This window comes from Zonotrichia leucophrys, chromosome 3, assembly GCF_028769735.1.
Source record: "Zonotrichia leucophrys gambelii isolate GWCS_2022_RI chromosome 3, RI_Zleu_2.0, whole genome shotgun sequence".
Taxonomy (NCBI): Eukaryota; Metazoa; Chordata; class Aves; order Passeriformes; family Passerellidae; genus Zonotrichia; species Zonotrichia leucophrys.
In genome coordinates, this window is record NC_088172.1 from 95,857,510 (window position 1) to 95,877,586 (window position 20,077).

Sequence of the window (20,077 nt, forward strand, 5' to 3'; positions counted from 1 at the left end):
CACAGCCCTAGAGTTCACAGTAATCCAGTCTGGCAGAGAGCATCAGACCCTCAGGAGGCTGCCTGGGAAGAGGCTCCAGGGACTTCCAGGGCTTGAGCCAAAAAGCAAAGATTTTACCTGAACTCCTCCTCTCTTATATGACACATGAGAAGGAGAAGGTAGATGTGAGAAGGACTGGTTATACCCTACTCCTCAAATATGGCATTTTATTTGCTTCCTAAAATAGGAAGTAAGCAAGTATGATATCAACAAACTGCAAAACAAATGACTCAAACAAAGCAACTTTAACTGGGGAAATAAAACCTAAACCCTCAGCAAACACAATGTTTTACTGCTTAACCATCTTTCCTAGACTTGGTCTGTGGTTCAGGTGAACATCTGCCAATCCTAAATTAATCCACTCCCAACACTGCATGTTTGGGAATGGGGAAGAACAGCTCTGCCAGGCACAACCCGATAACTGTGGTGGCTGGACACAAGAATGGTGTCAAGGAATTCCCACAAACATACTCAGTCTAACAAAAAGTACTCACTATAACTTTCTTTCTCATTTTCATCCACTAGATAGTGCTAATAATTGTGGAGGTACAAAAATAAACTTGAGACGCTTTCCATCCGTCAGGAGATCATAATTTAGAGTCTTTGGGCACATAACAAACAAATGGTGGCAGGACAAATGTTGTCAGTTTTGTCACTTTTTCTGGGAAGAGAGGAATCATCCAGTGTGGGGGAAAAAACAATAAAGCTGTCAGAGATGGCTCTGTGCAGTCAGAAATCCTGCTGCACAGGTTTAACAGCCCTCGTAGTCTTGGAAAAATCACAGAGCAATATTAACAGTAGCCCAAGAGGTAGCACTCAACAGTGTCATTCCACCAGATGCAAGGACTTCTGCCAAGATAAAGTTTCAGAGAAGTGATATAAACAAAAAAAGACAGTTGTGATAACATCCACAATGCATAAATAAATTCCTTCTTGATATGAAGCAAAGCCACACTAGCAGAGCAGAAATTGCAGTAAACAACCTTCCCAACAGAAGCACCTAAACATCAAATGGGCTTGTGAGGCTCAAATCTTCACTCTGGCCCCAGCAGTATCTTTGGCACACAACTAAGCATAGACTTGGATGGGAAAACAGTCTATTCTGACACCCTGTTTATTTAACAACATGTTCTGCCTTATTCCAGGTCAGGAGATTTCTGTGTGCAAAAGACCAGATGGTACATCTAGAAACTGTCCTCCATAAGAATTTTCCTCCTCCAGAGAAGGGAAGAAAGAGTGATTACATCACCTCTGCTGTATCCCAAGCCCCAGAACAGCTTGATTGGTTTAGCTCCTGTTTCCTGATTGGAGAGATAACATGCAATAATAAGTTTTTGGTTGCAAATACCTGTAGGAAGCAATTAAAGCACAATAATTCATACATTTACCCAGAGAACAGAAAGGCTGACAAACAGACTCTCAGTAACACTATTAAGAAACCACAGGGAATGCCCTCATTGTGAGGACAGCCCATAGATCTGCCAGCTGAAGCTCTGCCTTGGTACCCAGAAATAATAATTCTGCTGGTCAGTACCACACACAAACCCAAGCATGTCAACAGTGTTTAATTGTAGTACACAGAGTGCTAGTAAATGAACAAACTCCCCTTTTAGAAGACCTAAAAAAAAATCTTACAGCTTAGCTGCAAAGATAATCAATTTTTCAAATACTATCTGGTGAGCACTTTAGGTGCTGAATTGAAAAACAACATGTAATTAAGGACTTGCCTCGAAACACTGTGGCCACACACAGAGATTAGAAAAACACTAGCACGCTCCAAGAATGCAACAGCTGAACTCACCCACCAAATTGACTGAAACCACCACTGTGAGAACACAGCTGGGGCAGGAAGAAAATTACATGAGGTCATCTCCTATCTGTTTTATGTTCAGGTCCAGTAGCCAGGCATGGATTCCTTGCACAGCCAGACACAGCCTCACAAAAGCTGGCTGGACATGACAGAAAGCTGAGGAGCTGCTTCCCTAGCACTCAGCAGGCATGGATTCAGGGCTTTGCAGAGCCATCAGCTGGAACCATCTGTGACTGTCCTACTACTTCCAATTTCTGTAGGAAGTGAGCCTTGGAGAGCCTGGAAAGGAAAGATTCTCATACAGTCTCAGCTATTAGAGCTGCAATAGCACAGAAAATAACTGCTACCCTCTAAAGTTACCTGCTGAAAGACCCCATGTTCATACCAAATCCTGAATTCACATTTCCTGGGTTGCTCTACCTCTCCCAGATAGAATAAGCACCAATGGCTGAGCTAATTGAAAGCAACCACTCTATTTAGGAGCCAATTGTTTTGCTTGTGTGCCAAATACACAGAGAAATATCACAGCTAATCTCACAAAACAGAAGTTCCTTTGATGATATATAATATGCAATAATATTTCCTTAATCCTCAGAAGATATTTTTAGCTGTGAAATTCCGTAGATGCGGGTGAAGTTTCACAAAGATGGATTCCAGCCACTCTAGGAAATGAAAAGAAAACAAGGCAGTAATATAAAGGCCATCAAAATCTGAAGTTATCCTGCCAATGAAGTAGCTGAATATGGGTGAAAAAACTTCACCAGAAACTTTAGGCTAGCATCATTATAAGGAAGCTTCATTCTGATATGCAGAACAAAACAAAACTCTAGTGCATAGAAAAAAAATTGATGCAGTGCTTTTCTGCAATTTATGAGTTTATAAAAGAGCTCTATTCTGGGAACTTGGCTGAGTCCAAGGGCACAGCATTGATTTGCTTATAGTATGAGAAGAGTGTGCCTCAGGTAAAGCCTTCTTGTCTATCATACAGAGGCTTGCATATAGATCTTTTGCAGACTCATTCTTAATAGATAACATACAAACACTTCTGGAACTGGAGGCAAGTCAAGAGGAATTTCATTCCCACAGCAATCCACACAAGTTGTTAGAAGAGACAGATGCTACTTCAAAAAATTTTATTCTACAGGGTTTAGCAGACATGAGTTTGAACTAATAACTGGTTAGCACCAGAGGAAAAGAACACACATAAAATAAGTTAAAAAAAAAAAAGGGCAGCTTCTTGACTGTAATTTTTTTGCCTTCTCAAAACTTGAAAAAAAGCTTTTGAGATATTGCTTACTATTTCACAGGGCCTGAAATAGGAAGCGTGCACCAAAACATCACAAGATTACAAGGAAAAAGATATCTTCCATTTATATTAATAGCAAATGTTTTTATTGTAACAAAATGAAGGGACCTGCACTCTACATAATCAATTTTGAAATTGGAAGCTAAAAGGAAGCACCACAGAGGGAAGAAGGTGCATGAGGCGTTAAGGACCTGACACCTATTAATTAAAACCTTGCCTGAGTAACCAGTGCAGTATTAAGACCTCATTAGCTTCATTCAGGTAGACAAACAACATGACAGAGCTGTAGGAATCACTTTTCTTTTTGGCACTTTGAAGTGTAAGGCAAGCACAGTTTAACAACAGTGTAATTGTCGCTGGCCAAAGAGTTCAGCTTGAAACTCTCAGTATATCCAAAACCCAACACTGTGTGTAGCCAGTTAAATTCAGTACTTCAAAATTTATACCCATCCATCAGGATTAGAGCCATTTTTTTTCCTCTGCTTGAACAGGAACCTTCCATCCCTTTGGCAGCAGATCAGCCTTTCCACCCCATGAGCATCCTAAGAAAACAGGTTAATCTCCCAGTAGTTGGACATATTATTTCCTCTTTTTCTTCATACACTATCAGATGGCTAATATGGAAATAAGTCCTTTTTTTATCAAGTATAATGTTTTGATATTATGAGGCACTTGGGGGGCCTGGGGCTGCTTCAATTCCATTTTCTTTTCTGATGATAATTAAAGTGATAATTGATTAAATTTCACTTCATTTTACAATTGTCAGGGAGATGGAGAGTCAGGAACTGCAAGAACAGTGTATGGGAAAAAAGCTACTCGGGAAACCCACAATGTTCCAGGCCAAGGTGCTTTATGCTACAGACAAAAGAAAGTGAAACTGTACCTGCTAGAGTATAATTCAACATTTCTGTAGATTCAGTAGCACATATATGAACTTCATTTTGCTATTTGTAAATACCTTTCATAATTACAGACCTTTATGCACCTATCAAATGTCACATAATTACTAAAAGTTCATAAACTTAGACATTGCCTCCTTTTTTATACTTAATGCCCCCCCTTTTTTTATACTTAACTTTCCTACATTAGCTGCTTTATGGCCCAAAATATCTAGGAAGAGACAGAAAGAATACACAAAAAGAAGACAGAAGGAACATAAAACCCAGAAAACAGTGATGAGCAACATTCCTAACAAGTAGCTCAGTTTCTATTCACAAACCTGTCTTAAGTGTTGAGCTGAAGGATATTCAGATTTAAGTTTCAGTGGCAGGTTGATGGCACATAGTGGCATTAGGAAGAAAAGTGTTTCATAATTTCATTGCACCAAACCTCAAACTGACTTTAAAAAAAACCTCTTGTGATGATACTAAAATATTGCAAATGAACATCATTGATTTTTTTTTAACCAAAATATCAGCTAATAATTTTCTCTTTCCCAAGCTGCTAAAAATAGGAAGACCAATATCCAAGAAGCACATTTTTCTACTTACAATCGTGAACAAGAAAGAAAAAGGCATTCACACTGAATGTGCCCTGGAACCAACTCAGGCTGTACTGGGAGTCCCCAAACACACCATGTAAAAATCCTTGCTTTCAAAGGAAAAACACATAAAAAAATTGGGGAAAAAAAGTCCATTTTGTACAATTCAAGACTATGCATTCTGTAAGGCAGTCATGAGATAGCAAGAAACTATAGGAAGTGAGCCCAGAAGCAGTGAATTTGGTAGGAGTTAAGACAACGACAAAAAACTTTTTCATATCACATGTACTTACAGTATTGTTGCTCAGACTGGAAAATACATGTGGATCTTTTGGAGGATTTTTGGCTGCAGTAATATCAAGAATTTTTTATAATTCATAGTTCTTAGTAATATAACCCAAATATTACCATATTTTCTCCACTAATTGTACAGAAGACAGCTTTTTTTGTTTAGGTAATACTTCTAAATGTTAGCAGTTTACAAAGTAACTTTCTGTAAGTTTTCAGCTACACAGAATAAGGGTACATCAAAAGGCAGCTTTGTGCATTGAAATTCTAAGCCTAGTTCTTCATAGTATAAAATAATATTCTTCTTTCTGGCTGCTATATTTCAAAATATGACAGCACCTGACAGCCATAATGGTAATTGGTATTTGTGTCTTAGAATAGCCAGTTAATCTGATAAGTGCTTTTGAAAATTTCCTGGCTTGTTAATGTTCTGACATCATAACATTTTGAGGTTAAACTACTCCTGCTTAAACTTAGATGAAATTACAGCTCTTGTACAAACACATAAATAAATACCTAACCAAAGGGATAATTAAATGCCACTGCTAATTAAATCAACACCAATTTCTTCCCACTGTCCTGGCTCTATCAGGAGTGCTCTTAATACAGGAGGATCTAACCTTCTAAGAGAGGAAAGAGACACTTTTGGTAAAATGTTTTCCTTTTGCTTCTTGTCAAGAACAGATATGAAGCTCCAAAGAGCAGAATGATATGGAAAAATACAAGTTCGGCTAGAAACAGCCTAAGGAACCTGTGTGAGCTGCACCCTGCCCATGGCTTCTGTGGCATCTGACCTGAGACCGTGGAGGAAAACAGCACAGCCTGATGAAACTGAGTCACTTGGAGTGGAGATCTGGTGGAAAATGATCACCTGAAGGACACTTAGTGTGAGAGGCTGGAAAGGTTGATGTCTGGAGACATTTTGGGTACATGAGTGGGGATGAAGAGGGATTTTGGGCCTTGCTTTGGAGGAGCAATGCTCTGCCCCAGAGCACCCATCCCTAGAGCCTGTATCCCAGGCCAGCAGCGGTGCCAATCCCTGCCACAGCAGAGGCAATATTCCACACCTGCCTCTGGAGCCCCTAACCCAGCTCCTGAGTGGCCAAATGACCAAAAGTCCCACATGGGGGAATGGCCCAGGAAGGCCAAGGGGTATTTAAGGCCAAATACGTGGCAAGGACATCTTAACCTGACCTCCTCTTAGAGTTCCTTGGAGATGAAAATCATTGGAACCCAGGAGCTGGTAGCTGTATGTGTCCTTCTCTGTATCTCCTCTGTTTTTTTTCTTTTAATTCCCTCTTCTTGGAATTTTTGTGTAAATTAAAATTGAACTGATTGAGAGTTTGAAGGGGAATGGACCAAGCTAATGCTTTGAGAAGTGTTTTGTGTTGACTGAATGCTGCTCTTAACCTTCTGCCAAATTACTCTGATTTTCTAAACTTGCCAGTAGAGTTGTTTTCGTTGTTTTGACCTCTTGAAAAGATCTTGTCAATATTTCTCCCTGCCTCCTAGCTGAGAGTACATGGACAACCATAAGCCCTTTTGAAAGCCTCATTGGGTGAGTTTGTTGGGGCCTTGCACTCAGCCAAGAAGAGATGAGGAAGGATTCAGAGACAAGCTCCCCAACTTGCTGTGGCCATCACATCAGGGACCAGAACAGTCCCAAAACTGGTGCAAGCAGCCCACTTTTTTGGGAGGGAGATAAAAGAAAAAAATTAGGTAATCCTGATTAAAATGGCGCAATGCTGTAGTCACTTTGAGGCAGTGGGAGTGACTGTGCTGGGAAGAGAAAAACCAGAAGGGTAAATCAGACATTAAATCTATAGTGGCTAACAATATAAGGAAAGAGGGAAAGGCTAGTACAGTGTAAATACAGAAAAATGTGCCTGCATTTTTAGTATTACCACAATACACTATGCAAGTGCTGCATAGTGTTTTGCTTTAAGGTAAAAAAAAAACTTCATTTTAATTAAAATAAGTAGGCAATATTAATTGCCATCACCAAAGTAGATGCTACACTCCAACATGTGGGGAACAAGGGAGTGATACAAGAGCCCAAACCCACCAAAATTAAGGGAGCACAATTAAGCTGTCCCTTGAGGTTTTCTGGCTAAAGATGGTGTGACTGAAGCTCTACTCAAAAAAGTGGGGTTTGATGCCTCCAGCTGCCTCTCTCTTGGGTCCCTTATCATCAGTAAAACTCACAACTTAATCCAAGTAAAAAATATAAGAATGTTAAACACAACAATCCTTAAGATTACTGAATAAAACAAGAGAGTGTGTTTTCTGTTTGTTGTGGGAGAAGAATACAATGTAAATTCAATTTCGTATTCAACAACAAGGGAGGAACAGACAAGCAGGAAAAACTAGAGCATTCATATTTATAAAAGCCTGACTGTAATGTAGGAGCATTAATAAGCCCTTCTGCTTCTTTTAACACTCACAGCCTGACACTGTTCTTTAAATGAGGAGCTCACTGTAAGGGCCATAAATGTAACCAAATCCAAGGAGCTGGTCAGATACCAGGAAAATATGGCAGACATTTGCAGTATTAAAAAAATATTACTAGAAGGTTTTGATAGCATCTTATTGTCAGACAATTGCTCTCAATTTGAGACATGCAAACCCATACAGAAAAGGCTTTACTCAGGAATCCAGTGTAAGTAAACTCTCTAAGAAAGAAAACAATTTTTTCTCTTTCTTTGATGCATAATAATCATCTGACATCACTTATTCTGATTTGCTTCTTGTCTACTCAAAAATTCATCACTTCTCATTGTTCTTGATTTGTCCATGTCCACTTAAAATCTCCATACAACTTTGTTCAGCTTTGTTTCTGCATCAAGCACTTAACCATCATTATGTGATATTACTCATCTTCATTTGCTTGGGAATACTTCCCTGATATTCTTATTCAAGGATTCATCAGTTCTTTGAAATTTCCAATTTTTTCAATAGGTCAATATTCCTATCTATAAGCACTGTAACTGATATTTTTAATTGTTCTGACACTGTTTGAAAACTGATTTTCAGTGCCAGTAAATCTCATGGAAGGCCTCTTCTCTGTGCTTCACAATGATGAATACCCAACAGTTCCCATATTTTTTGTAATGAGGTAAAAAGGGATATATCTAAATTTATTTATAGTCATAAATATGTATATAGATATATATACACAAGTATATAAATATATATAACACCATAATCTCCAGGATAAACAAGTACCACTTCAATAAATAATGTATTCTCTTGACCTCCCACCTTCAGAATAAAGATATCAACCAGCAGTGTTTTATTTAGAAGTAGAACATATTTAGCTTTTCTTAAGATGAAGAGGAATATATTTCATAATTCATTATGCCCTTCTGTCTTAGTCTTTTGTGGATAAAAAAACCTTAAATAAATAGATCAGCAAATATGGCATCTCCTTTACTCACAATTTTTTTTCAAGTGTTTCACATTTTTAACATTAACCTCTTACAAAATACTCAGTATTTTATCTGAAAATAACAAATAAGTTTCTCACACACTTGTAATTCCTCAGTCAAGGTGATCTAAATCTACACAGTAAATAAAGCAACCTTTTTATATTATGCAGAGTGTAGGTCTTAGCTACAAATATTTAGCGTATATCCAAAAATAAATGGAAGAGTTCTCCATATGCTCTTCAATTATTTCTATGAATAGTCTGCAAATTAATTTGCTTGCTAGCATATCTGCAGAAGGTGACAATGGAAGACAAATAAATAATTTATACAATGTGAATGAAGGTATTAGAACTGCTTCATGAACTGCTCCAAACAGCACAAATCTGCCTTGGTGGCATCCCTTAGTCTGGCCAAAGAGTTGGTCAAAGGCTCCAGAAGGTGCACCTCAAGGTGTCCTGTGGTTGTAGGTGACCCATTGTACTGAAATGAAGGAAAGCTGCAGAAGAGGGCACCATTAGGAACCTAACCTCACCTCCCATGCAGGGGGTTGAAGTCCTAAGAATGAGATCAACTGCAGAACCCACGACATTTTCAGCCAAATGACACCAACCTTTAAGCAAAGATGGGCTAAACACACTAAACACAGGCCTCCCCCCTTGCCTGGCCTTCTGTTCCCTTCTCCTTGCAGACAGATTTTGTCATTGCTTTTTCCTAAGCTTCCACTTGCTGTGCTGCTCAATGGGTTCAATCCTCCCACCTCACTTCCCTGTTTTCCCCTACACACACAATTTCCATGTTTCCCTTCCCACTTCCCATTGCAGCACAGGCCACATAAAACTCATCTTTCACCAAGTATTTTGGCAGCTCTGCCTTTTATATCCCCCCTCTAGGGTATCTGTGTTTCTGGTCTAATCTACAGTAAGTGTGTTGTAAAGCAAGCAAAATGATTTTTCCACTTCTGGCAGGTAAACCCAGTTGAAACATCACTTCAAGCCCTGTTTCTTTACTGTGCATTTCCCCAGTTCTTGTCCCTAATTCTTTAAAGCTGATGGGTTTGTGCCAAATACAAACCAGCACAAACCTATAGAAGGTAAATGGGACACAGCTGGGGACATTGCAGCCTAAACAATAACACATTTTCAAATTTCTCATTTGAATTCAGCTCAGTCTCTTTCTTTCCAATTATGCCAACAACACATACAAACTGGCCACATAACAGCTATTAATTCATCACAGAATTAATGTTAAAAACTGTATTTTGTATAAAGCTTTTGAAAAATTATATCACTAGGATATAATTTTGTGACCCTCTTGTGCTCTCAGCTGTCTCAGTACAATATTCCCAACATTATGAAAAGCAATGGATGATTGTGCATTTATATTTCTCTAGGGAAGGCTGATTTTAAATAAGAATAGTCCTGTACCTCCTAAAAAAGTTTCAAGTTTCTTAAGCCATCTCAAGCTAGTTTAAGGATGCAGAAGAATCCCCTGGAATAGCCTCAAATAACTATGTGCCTATTAGCATATATAATCTTATTAAATCCAAAGGATTTCATAAAGATTCATAGATCTCAAGAACTTGAAAGGAAGGTGTGCTTTGTTGTTTTTTTAAATGTGGCTAAATATCATAGCCAGTTCTGAGCAAATAAAGTATCCACTTTTAGTTGTGATCAAAAATAAGGGGAAGGTGGAGAGTATTTCTATGCCAGAAGCAGAAGTAAATTTTTCTGTCTTTTTTTTTCCCTTTAGTTGAATACATGGATAGATAATATGCATTATGTTCAGCCTTATCCTTCTATCTTCATTCGAATTTCTAAAATTACCTGTCCTCATCTTCCTGAAATTCATGCATTTCTTCTAGATGGGGCTTCATTATGGGTGCTTCAAGACAGTTATCAAAGAGTATAAATCTCACTAAAGCATTTGAAAGGTGATAAAGAGCTTTAGGAAATAAATAACAAAAAATTTCCACTCGCAAGGTCTGTTACCATGTGAAATAATCTTTCCTGCTAGGCAGTAGAAACCTCATTATTTGAGATGTTCAAAAGAAGCCTGGCACCAGCCCTAGAAAATACAGTATATTAAATAATCCTTTATAATGGAGAGAGGATCTGACCAGATGACCTTGAGGGATCCTCCCCTTGCCTGGTTTGTAACATGCAAGGGTTTAGGAGATAAAAATGCAATTAAAACAGGCTGAGGTAATGTATGAAGTATTCAGATTGTGTGTGAAGATGCAGCATTTATATAAATAAATATATATGTACCAGAAATGAGGCACAAAGCTCCCTGGGGAGCTTAGGTAAGCTTATGGCTGGGGCAGTAGACATGCTCTAGAAAATTAACATCAATAACTACTGGATGCTTAAAAAGGGTTCTCAAATAGCTCCCTCTATACCCGCCTCCTAAAATCTGGGTAGATGCTATGTTTTCGTTTCTGGCTTTTTTGAAGGTGTTGGAAACATGAACAAAATGGATAATTTCATGTGTATCTGTAAATTATCCTATGGGGACTCAAAAGGAACACACACAGTTTGCTAATTTGTGCAGGACAGGATGGGTGTTTAGTGCATGCAAAAACGGTCTGAGTTTTGGTTTTCAAATTAATTTCTCAGTAATTAGACAGTATCTCTGCCTCATGTGAATTGAATCAAAGAGCCCATGGATCACAAGAGTCTCAGCGGATGAGACAACACTCTAAGAGGGATTTATCTTTCTTTTTTCTTTTTATATCAGTCTTATTTCAAGGAATAAACTTTGCATTTCAATTAAAACACCTCTGTGCTGAGGTTTTCTTTACATTTTCAGTTAGATACCATAAATAACTTCCAGAACAACCAAAAACCCCACCCACATCCAAACTCATCGGAAAAGCTTTCCTCAAATCCAGCACAAAAAACCCATCCCTGTTCCCATTTCTTCTGGTGCTTGAGCCCTCACTTTTCAAAATGCTGTCTCCAAGGAAGTGACATAGCATGGAGAGTTTCCAAAAAGCTGAGCTTCAAATTGAAGCTAACAGAGCTGCAGGTGCTGTGCACCTCCACCCACTGGGAACTTGTTAATCCAAGCTCAACTTCTTTCTAGCTCAACACCTCCCACAAGGAAATGCAAGATTCCTCGTTTCCCTCAAGCTTGCCTGCACATAAATCTCTAGCAAGGGCAGCCTGCATCATCTCCCAACACTATTCCTGCACTGCTGATGTCCCACTGAAGGTTTCTGACCTGACAATCCAGGTTTGGTATGGGTAACTCCAGATGGGGCTGGAGCAATTCAGGTTTCCTGTGCTGTTCCAGCCAGGTCTTCTCCCGCAAGCTGCACCGTGAAGCTGATCAGGTACAATTGCATTTAGGCAAATTGCAGCTTATTACACATCATTGCCTCACTCACTGGAGGGCAGCTCTTTCATCTCTCAGCCACCGTTCTGACACAGACTTCAAGCAGCTGAAGCAGGAGCTGAGTGCCCAGAGGGCTCCTGAAATCAGAGGGGCTGTTTAACTTGCACTGCAGGATAAGTGCACATGTAATGAGCAGCTATCCTGTAAATGCTGCTCTGTAGCAGGAAAAAAGCGTGTAAGGAAGGGACAACTGAATCCTTTTCACAGGTAACTGGAATTTTATTCAACCTTAGAAAGTGTCACTTTTCAATTTTTTATATTTCTGTTCTTGATAGAGGGTAAAATTTAATATCTGCTGTGGCAATATTCACCATAGCTTGCTGAGTCAGTTCTGGTTGAAATATTTAGCTTTGATTATACACAAGGTAGGTGTTTGGTGGACAGATCCCTATTTAAATTGAATCCTTGAATTTTTTGCTGCAGATTTGCTCCTATTTATTCCAAAACCAGAAAAAAGATGGGATTGAGAGGGTCCCTGTAGTGGATTTTTGCTTACAAGCTGTGATTTTTTGTCCTCATCTGGCATTACCATGACTTGTGAAACCACAGGTCAGATTTGTAGAGCAGGCAGGGGACAATTTGTGAATTGCAGAGGACATCCAGAGGTGTCATGGACATCAAGAGGATGTTCGTGTTCCACCAGAATTCCTCATCTGGCCTCAACTAACTCAGCTGATCAGATATGATGAACCTGATGATCAGAGAGTGCATCTCTTCCAGCCCTGAAACAGGTTTTGGCCATGAGGATTGAGTTTTGATCCGCTCCCAAAAGCTATGCTTAAGATTTTTAAAGTTTTGTTAATAATCTTTTGTGAGAAAGAAGAAGACAGACATGATCCATGACTTACCAGCTTTGCTGTCCCTGCAAATAGAGTGGCAAAAAGGTTTCCTCTGTCACCAAAACCCCACTGAATATGGATGCACAATTCCACATCTTCACCTTCTTCAGTCTCATGGCTCTGTTGCGTTCAGACATTTATTTTGATCACTGCCTAACAGATTATAGCAGCATAATAATAATAATAACAATAACAATAATAATAATAATAGTCTAAAGTGCATTTCTCAAGTAAAATTAGAGCGCAGAATTTGGAAGCCTTTCAAGTAACACATTTTGTTTGCATTTTTATGAAGGGTTTTATCGATCACAATTAATTTGGTGGCACAGTTTGCAAGTCAGGCATAAGGGTGCTGAAGAGGAAATCAAATACAATTGTAGTTTTTATTTTGGGAAACCCTATGGAGAGCTTAGGAAAAAACAAAACAACATCAGATTTGTCTCTGCATCTGTACAGATACTGCTAGAAATAAAAGAAAAAACATTATCTGAGCATGAGAGGGAAGAATGTGTTATCCCATCACACAGGTAAGCATGTGTTTAAATGCTATATTTTAAACAAAAACAAAAGCAAAGTAGCAGACTATGGAGAAGGCCTTATACTACACAGAAGAAAAAAGCCACAGCCATGAGAATAAAAGGTTAATGTTTGTTTAACATGCTGCTGTTCAGACTTTGACCATCAGCTTCCTCAATTTTCTTTTCTGCCTTGTTTAAATGCTGCTTTTACAGACTTGAGCTGCTGCAGTGAACATCAACCACCTCCTCACAACCTGGCCCTCTCTGACCCCACATGGGCAGACAGCCCCTCAGCTGAATACAGCTAATTGGTATTTATCCTTTGTTATCAAGCCTCTGCCAACCAAAAGCATATTTGAAAAATGCCTGCTCACGAAATTACACTGCGACAAAATTACATGTTGGGCAGAAGGATGGATGCTACCTTTCCTGAAGGAGATCAGTGCATGCTAGCTTTAAGAGCTTTAGTTTCACATGACTTGAGCCTGATGTTGCATAAAAATTTTCCATGTTGCAGTCCAAGACAAGGCAGCCTCTCATATACACCCATAGCACTGCCTTAACACTTCCTAGGAAAAAATAATAAATAAATGTCGTAGCCCAGGCTTTATCCATCTCCAAAGACCAAAGATTAGTAGTCTGCTCAGAGCATCTGCAAGAGCAGTAACTGTTGAGACATTAAAATATCCTGTGTTTGCATTGCCTACAACAACATGATGGTCATTATTAAATTTTATAGCTTGTAACCACAATAACGTTAAAAGGCACAGAGCTTTTGAAAAAACAAAAAGTTATTTTATAAAAATGACAGCTTTATGCTGCCTATTCATAGATACAACTTGTTTGTTCAATTTATGAATGAATAATTCTTTAGGATGGTTAAGACTCAAGTTTTTTGATATCTCTGTATATTCCCTACATTTCACGCTACTTAGTCAGTCAGCAGCATTTTAGTCTGCCCAGAATTTTAAGCTACCTCAGGAACTGGCAGAAATCCAGCCTGTATTTTAGAAATGCATTGATCACACTCACACCAGATATACTGTATCTGGAGGATTGGACCAGGCTCCTCTCGCAACAACCTCTGCTACATGAATTCCTCAGGAGGATCACACGGAAGGAGTCTTCAAAGCCTCACAGAAATTTTCTGGCAATGCCATCCTTGTAGGAAAAAGAAAAAAAAATGTTCTTAATTAATGTATTAAATTACTCAAGTATTTTGTACTGGTTTATATTCTGTGGAATTACTGTTTTAGTAATTCCCGAGTTCACTGTTTTGGTGTCACATATCGTACAAGATGTATTTATTAACTTTAACATAAGAAAACAAGAAATCAAGCTTTTCTTACACTGAGCCAAATAAATACAGGATCCCTTACCCAATGTTAAAAAGTTCTGGAATCTTTACTATTGCCCTTCAACTCATGCAGTCATTTTCACTAGATATTCAAGGAAAAAAAAAAACATTTTCAAAATGTCAAAGAAATGACAGTATCCCAGGTGAGAGTTTACGGGAGGCACAGTGGACTCAAACTCTTGGGTCTTATTTGCACAGGCATCAAAACACCAGCATGCCTTTGCTGTCAGCCTCCTGTGCCAACCTGGCTGTCACCTCCTTCTCTTGTCTCTCAGCTTCTCTTTTTCCTGAGGAAGTCCAAAATGTCAGGAGTTTGAATAAAAAGGCAGATGTGAATTTCACCATGTCCACCAGCTCTACAGCCCTAATTGAGTCACAAACCCTCCCTTTAGCTGCATTTTTACACAGACAAAGGCATCCTGCACAAAGCGTGAAGCCAAGCTAGTGCAGCAATTTTTACTCTTTTACCTTGCTTCTTTGTTTCTATAGAGTGCCATGAATAATTCCCAAATGGGGAAAAAAAATTCCTAGTTTGTTAATACTTTTAAATAGAAAATTAATGTTGATAACAGCCGGCTTCACAGAAGCTCACAGCCTTGAAAATCTTGAAAACGTGGTGACATTTCCACCGTTCCACTCGGCTTTAGTTTGGTTTGATAGGGGCTATCTGATTCTTCCTCAGAAGCTAATGAGTGCCAGTAACAGCGAGTGAAAAAGAAACATGAACTGGAAAAGAGCCTCTGTCTGGTTTCTTGTCTTGCCGTTGTCAGGGAAACAGCTTCCCCATCAATGGATGGCATGGGGTCGGACCAGCTGCTTCCTCCCAGGGCTGGCTCCCCGACTTCACAGGGCTGCACCGAACAGATTAGAAATAAAACTGAATAAATGCACATCTCTCTGAAAAAGACCAGCTGAAACAAAGCTCAGCAGAGTTACGGATCTTCTAATTATGTCTTTTGAGCACGACACCACAAGAACTGTCTCTGAGAGACATCATAAATCCGAGATACTGACAAAACATGGTCATTAAAGATCCCATGCCATCTTTTCATAAGATTAAACACATTGTTAGTCTCACTGCCTTGGCTGTGCTCCAAGCTGAATAATTGCATTCTGGATAACATACCTAAATTCCCCTGCCACTTAAACACGACAAGATAGTTTTTATCGCTTCCTTTTGTAAAGCACCAGGGGTCATTGCTGGTGCATTTTAGTGGCTTTATGCCACCAAATGCCCAGGAGAAGTGACACACTCATTCCCAGGATGACACAAACAAACAAACTCATAATTCCATGCATAGCAAATAACACAGTCTGCTACACAAAAGTCTGTTTCACATATGAACACACCAGGGTTTGCACAAAGATGATAACAATAAAGCCAGACATGATTAATGAAAGATTAAAAAATTATGGAGAAGCTGTAGGGAACATGTGCTCTCTACAATTTTTGATACACCCCAAGGATTTAGTTAGATTTCATTTCTGACTTTTCTTCAGGTCTCTACATCACTCATTATTATTGGAATATGAATTTAGTTTCTATTTCATGACAGTGTTCCAGGAACATGCGTTAAATTTTATATTAAAAAGTAATTAATTTTACATTTTGCCTTGGTCATCAAGTGTGGCCAGTGATACAAGACAAGTAAATTCCCTTTCTGACTCCCTGCCTGGGGGCTTAACCAGAACCTGGACAAGCTCCTTTTCCCATGAGAATCTCATGAGGTTTATTAAGACCAAGAGTAGGTGCTGCACCTGGAATGGGGCAAACCCATTCCCTTCCAAGGTCCCTTCCAATCCAAAGCAATCTGTGATTCAATGAAAAGAAACCTTGACAAAGCCGAAAATTAAAATAAACTGCTACATTTTTTATTTATTTGCAATATTTATGTTTACATATTTGCATTGCTCCTAGTGCTTAAATCGCTTGAAATACAAGAACAGCTCTCTCATAAATTGTCCAATATCAGTATAAGAAGTTTGTTTGTTTGCTTTCTTCCCCAGTAGACCCCCTACCCTGCTTTTCATTCATCCTGGGATAGGAAATGACAGTGAAGTAGTCTAGACTTCCATAATTGCCAACAGGATCACAATCTGTCCCTGGTTTTCGTTTTCTCTACTGTGACACATTCTGTTCTTTAACTAGGCTCATGATGAGATGTAATTTGAATTTACAGCATGGAAAAGAATCCCCAAGCACATTAGAAACTCATCTGCCAACTGCACACAGCGATTGTTCCTCTCATTTCTGAAACACAACCACTTCTGCTGCGAAGCAAACTGACTTTTAATGGCATTGCAACTGTTTAAGATGGAGAAGAAGATAGACACCATATCCACTGATAATTTCCAAGAGATTTTCAAGCTGATCCACACTCCTTCAGTGGCTCTCCTGGAGCTCTTCCTGATGGTCTGTGGAAAGCTGCCTCAGTGTAGTGTGCAGAACCCTTCTCCAATTGTTTTAACCAGAATACCAGAAAGTCTTTAGAAAGTAGAAGCTGCCTGTTTCATGTTTGACCCCATGTGGAAATGCTGCATCCAGACATAGAGGCCAAAAAAAAAAAAAAGTACAGATGAGGAAGTAGAAAAAGTGCAAATAAAATGCATAAAGGAATATTAGAGAATGGCACAAGCTGGGGGATTATTCATGTCTGACTCTCTAGAACATGTCCATTAGGCATCCATGAAATCCTATAGTATTTTTCCCCACTTCAACAATTAACTGCAGGAAATAATTTTGAAGTCCCAGAGAAACCAATTAAAAGGTGCTCTTGAACTGAGGCTTGAGTCAAAATTAAGTTTTGTAAGACTTTCTCATACAGTAGACTGAGTTATTAAAAGAAATAAAAAGAGTCACCAGAAATGACATTTTACTCTCATTTTGGCAGCAACAAATCATTCTGGTATATGACTAGACCCCAAGACCAGTGACCACAGCATTTACAGAAATTTTCTATAGCTGGAAAAGGATTTTTGCATAAGTCTCACAGTGCTTCCCTTGCTTTGGTTACATGCAGGGAGAACTTTGCTGCATGGAACACAGGGTTTTGCAGGCATATTTGAGGGGGAAGCTAACAGAAATGCAAGATATATAATTGCACAGCAACTGAATTGTCTAGGATGCAGCAAGTTATAGAAACAATAAAAAAGAAAACAGAAAAATAAAGAGCTACATGTCATCGTTCCCCCAAGGAAGCCAAGGTTTAGGATTAGCAATAAGCTGGGAAGGAGCAATGAGAAGCTACACACTGAAAAATCAGTCAAAAGAACAAATCCCTCTTTTGAAAACGCAAAACCTACCACAGCTGGCAGGAAGGAGACTATCAAGGACTATGCACAAGACAACCTCTTAGTGCCAAGCAGCAAAAAGCATCCTTTCCCCATCAGTGAGGACCTTTGTGCCACAGAGGGAACATCCCTGAGGGAAGCAGAGCCAACAACTTTCGGCTGCACTGAGTTGTGGAAACGCTGACTCAAAGCTAATTCCAGCCACTTGTAGGCCTGTGACTTGGAAATTGGTGATTTTGAGGGCATGCCACTCTTGACTAAGCAGAAACAAAGTCCCTCTAAGCCCATAGAAAACCAGATCAGCTTAGCCTGTATTCATTTTCTTAATGTGCAGAAGGACAAACATGAACTTATCCTCAGACCTGGAACCCCTTCCCAATTGCAGCCCCCAGTGCTGCTCTCAGACCTGGCTTTCGCCCTGCACCAGAGGTATGGCAATAGCAGCAGAGAGGTGACCAAGGCTGCAGGGTTCACTCTTGTTTGCTGCTGGCTCTGCCCTTTCTGTTCAGGGGACAGGACTGGGTCTCAACCCATCAGTTTATATTTTACCATCTCTTCATAATAGTAGTGATAGAGAAAATTAAGATTTTACATTGCCCAGGGATTTAGAGCAAAATGTGATATTAGGAAATCAATCTCTCTACCCATACCTGAATCCTTCCCATAGGTTGGCTAATGAATTAAACAATAGGAGAAAAGGGTTATTCGGTACTTTTTAAACTAAATTTGTAGCAAGATTTGACACAGAATCTGCTTGCTAGAAAAGCAAGGTTCTGCTGTGTCATCCCACTTAAAAGAAATGAAGTCTGCAATGGTAATTTTTGTCAAGGTTTTAACAATCCATAAAGAACTTTTTAGCAGTTTCAAAAATACAGCCATTGCCTTTTTACTAAGTAATTTGTGCAATTTGCAAAATTCTCATCCTTACAATCCAGAGTGAAAATGTGCTACTCATTGACCACCTTCTAGGCTGGGAAAAGCAAATGGTGGAGAAAAAAACAACTGCAATTTGTCACTTCCTTAAAAAAAATCTCTTTGAGTAATTATTTTAACATTCACTTTTCTACAGCTAAGTACACTGCAACAGGTATTACATATTTTCACTCATGCTTTAAAGGTATTTATTAGCATACAGCCACACTGCTATCGCAGTTAAATACTGCAGCACCACATGCCCATGAAATTAACACCATAAAATAAATAATATAGTTCTAATATCACTGGGAAAACAACCTTTGTGAAAGACTACTGAGAGAAAATATCTTCATCCTACTTTCATTTTTACTACAAAAGTCAAATAATGAATATACATTTCTTCATTCTCTTCAAAGTCTAAAATGTAAAGGAAATCAGTCAGGGCCCTGTTCTGACTTTTAGATTAATCCCCATTTTATGCAGCCACTTAAGAAAAAACTAAGTTTCAAACCTTCATTTTCTTAACTCCACACAAATCACCCCTGAGTAAATAAGAATGGCCATAATATACAAAATCATCTTGGGATTAAATCCGCACTGAATTTCTGCTGAGACTCAAAATATTTTTATTTCCACTTTTCTTATGCTGCTTCTCATTTTAGATCTTCCCTCAGAGGAATATAGGGGAATGTATTGAATACGTGCTATAAACTATCTATTCTTAGAACACATTCCACACTAGAGAAAATTAGGAAGTCCCAAAAGAAATTGTGCTGGGATATTTTCACATGAATTTCCTGTAGCCTGGAGGTTTGAAGACCTGAAGGGATGTAGTGTTAAGTGAGTGGAGCTTCCAACTCCTTATCAGAGAACCTAAAGGAAAGCTACAGATTTTATGTCATACAGATGGAGTCCAGTGGCCTCCACTGGGCAAGGTTTGGCAAATCCTCAGCTCCAGAAAACTGACTGCAGAGTCTACCTACCAAGAGAGAACTATAAACCTTGTCCAGAAAGCCTGGTGTGGCTCTAAATTTAATTATTAAATTTAATTTAATGTAATTTAGGTCTTGATGCAATGCTTAGGTCTGTGAGGTCAGTGAGTCCACCTGGACTGCAGCAAAGGCCCATATTCAGATTGATTTAAATTGTTGCACATTTTTATCTTCTTTATCCTGTTCCTGGGTCTCGTTGTGCTTCAGCATTGACATAAAGCACAGCAGTTACACCTTGGGGAATCTGCCTCCATCTGCTCTCCTGCACCCCTCCACATCCTCGTGCAGCTTGGTACCACAGCTACCACCCTTCCACTCTGCAAGATTTAACAGTATTTTCCATGGATGGATGATAATTTCTTTTTTTTAAATCATGGGGGTTTTCCCCCCATTTCTACATCTCTAGTTCTGTGATATC

General features: G+C 39.1%; 1 long non-coding RNA gene across 2 annotated transcripts in view; it reads right to left on the minus strand.

Annotated features, from left to right (window-relative positions):
* Positions 1 to 14,000: 14,000 nt before the first annotated feature.
* Positions 14,001 to 20,077, minus strand: part of LOC135445027 (uncharacterized) — a 106,909-nt gene continuing 100,832 nt past the window's right edge. For both annotated transcript variants that reach the window (XR_010439433.1, XR_010439434.1), the window contains exon 5: positions 14,001 to 14,265. This is a non-coding gene — a long non-coding RNA (uncharacterized LOC135445027). The remainder of the gene's footprint in view (positions 14,266 to 20,077) is intronic.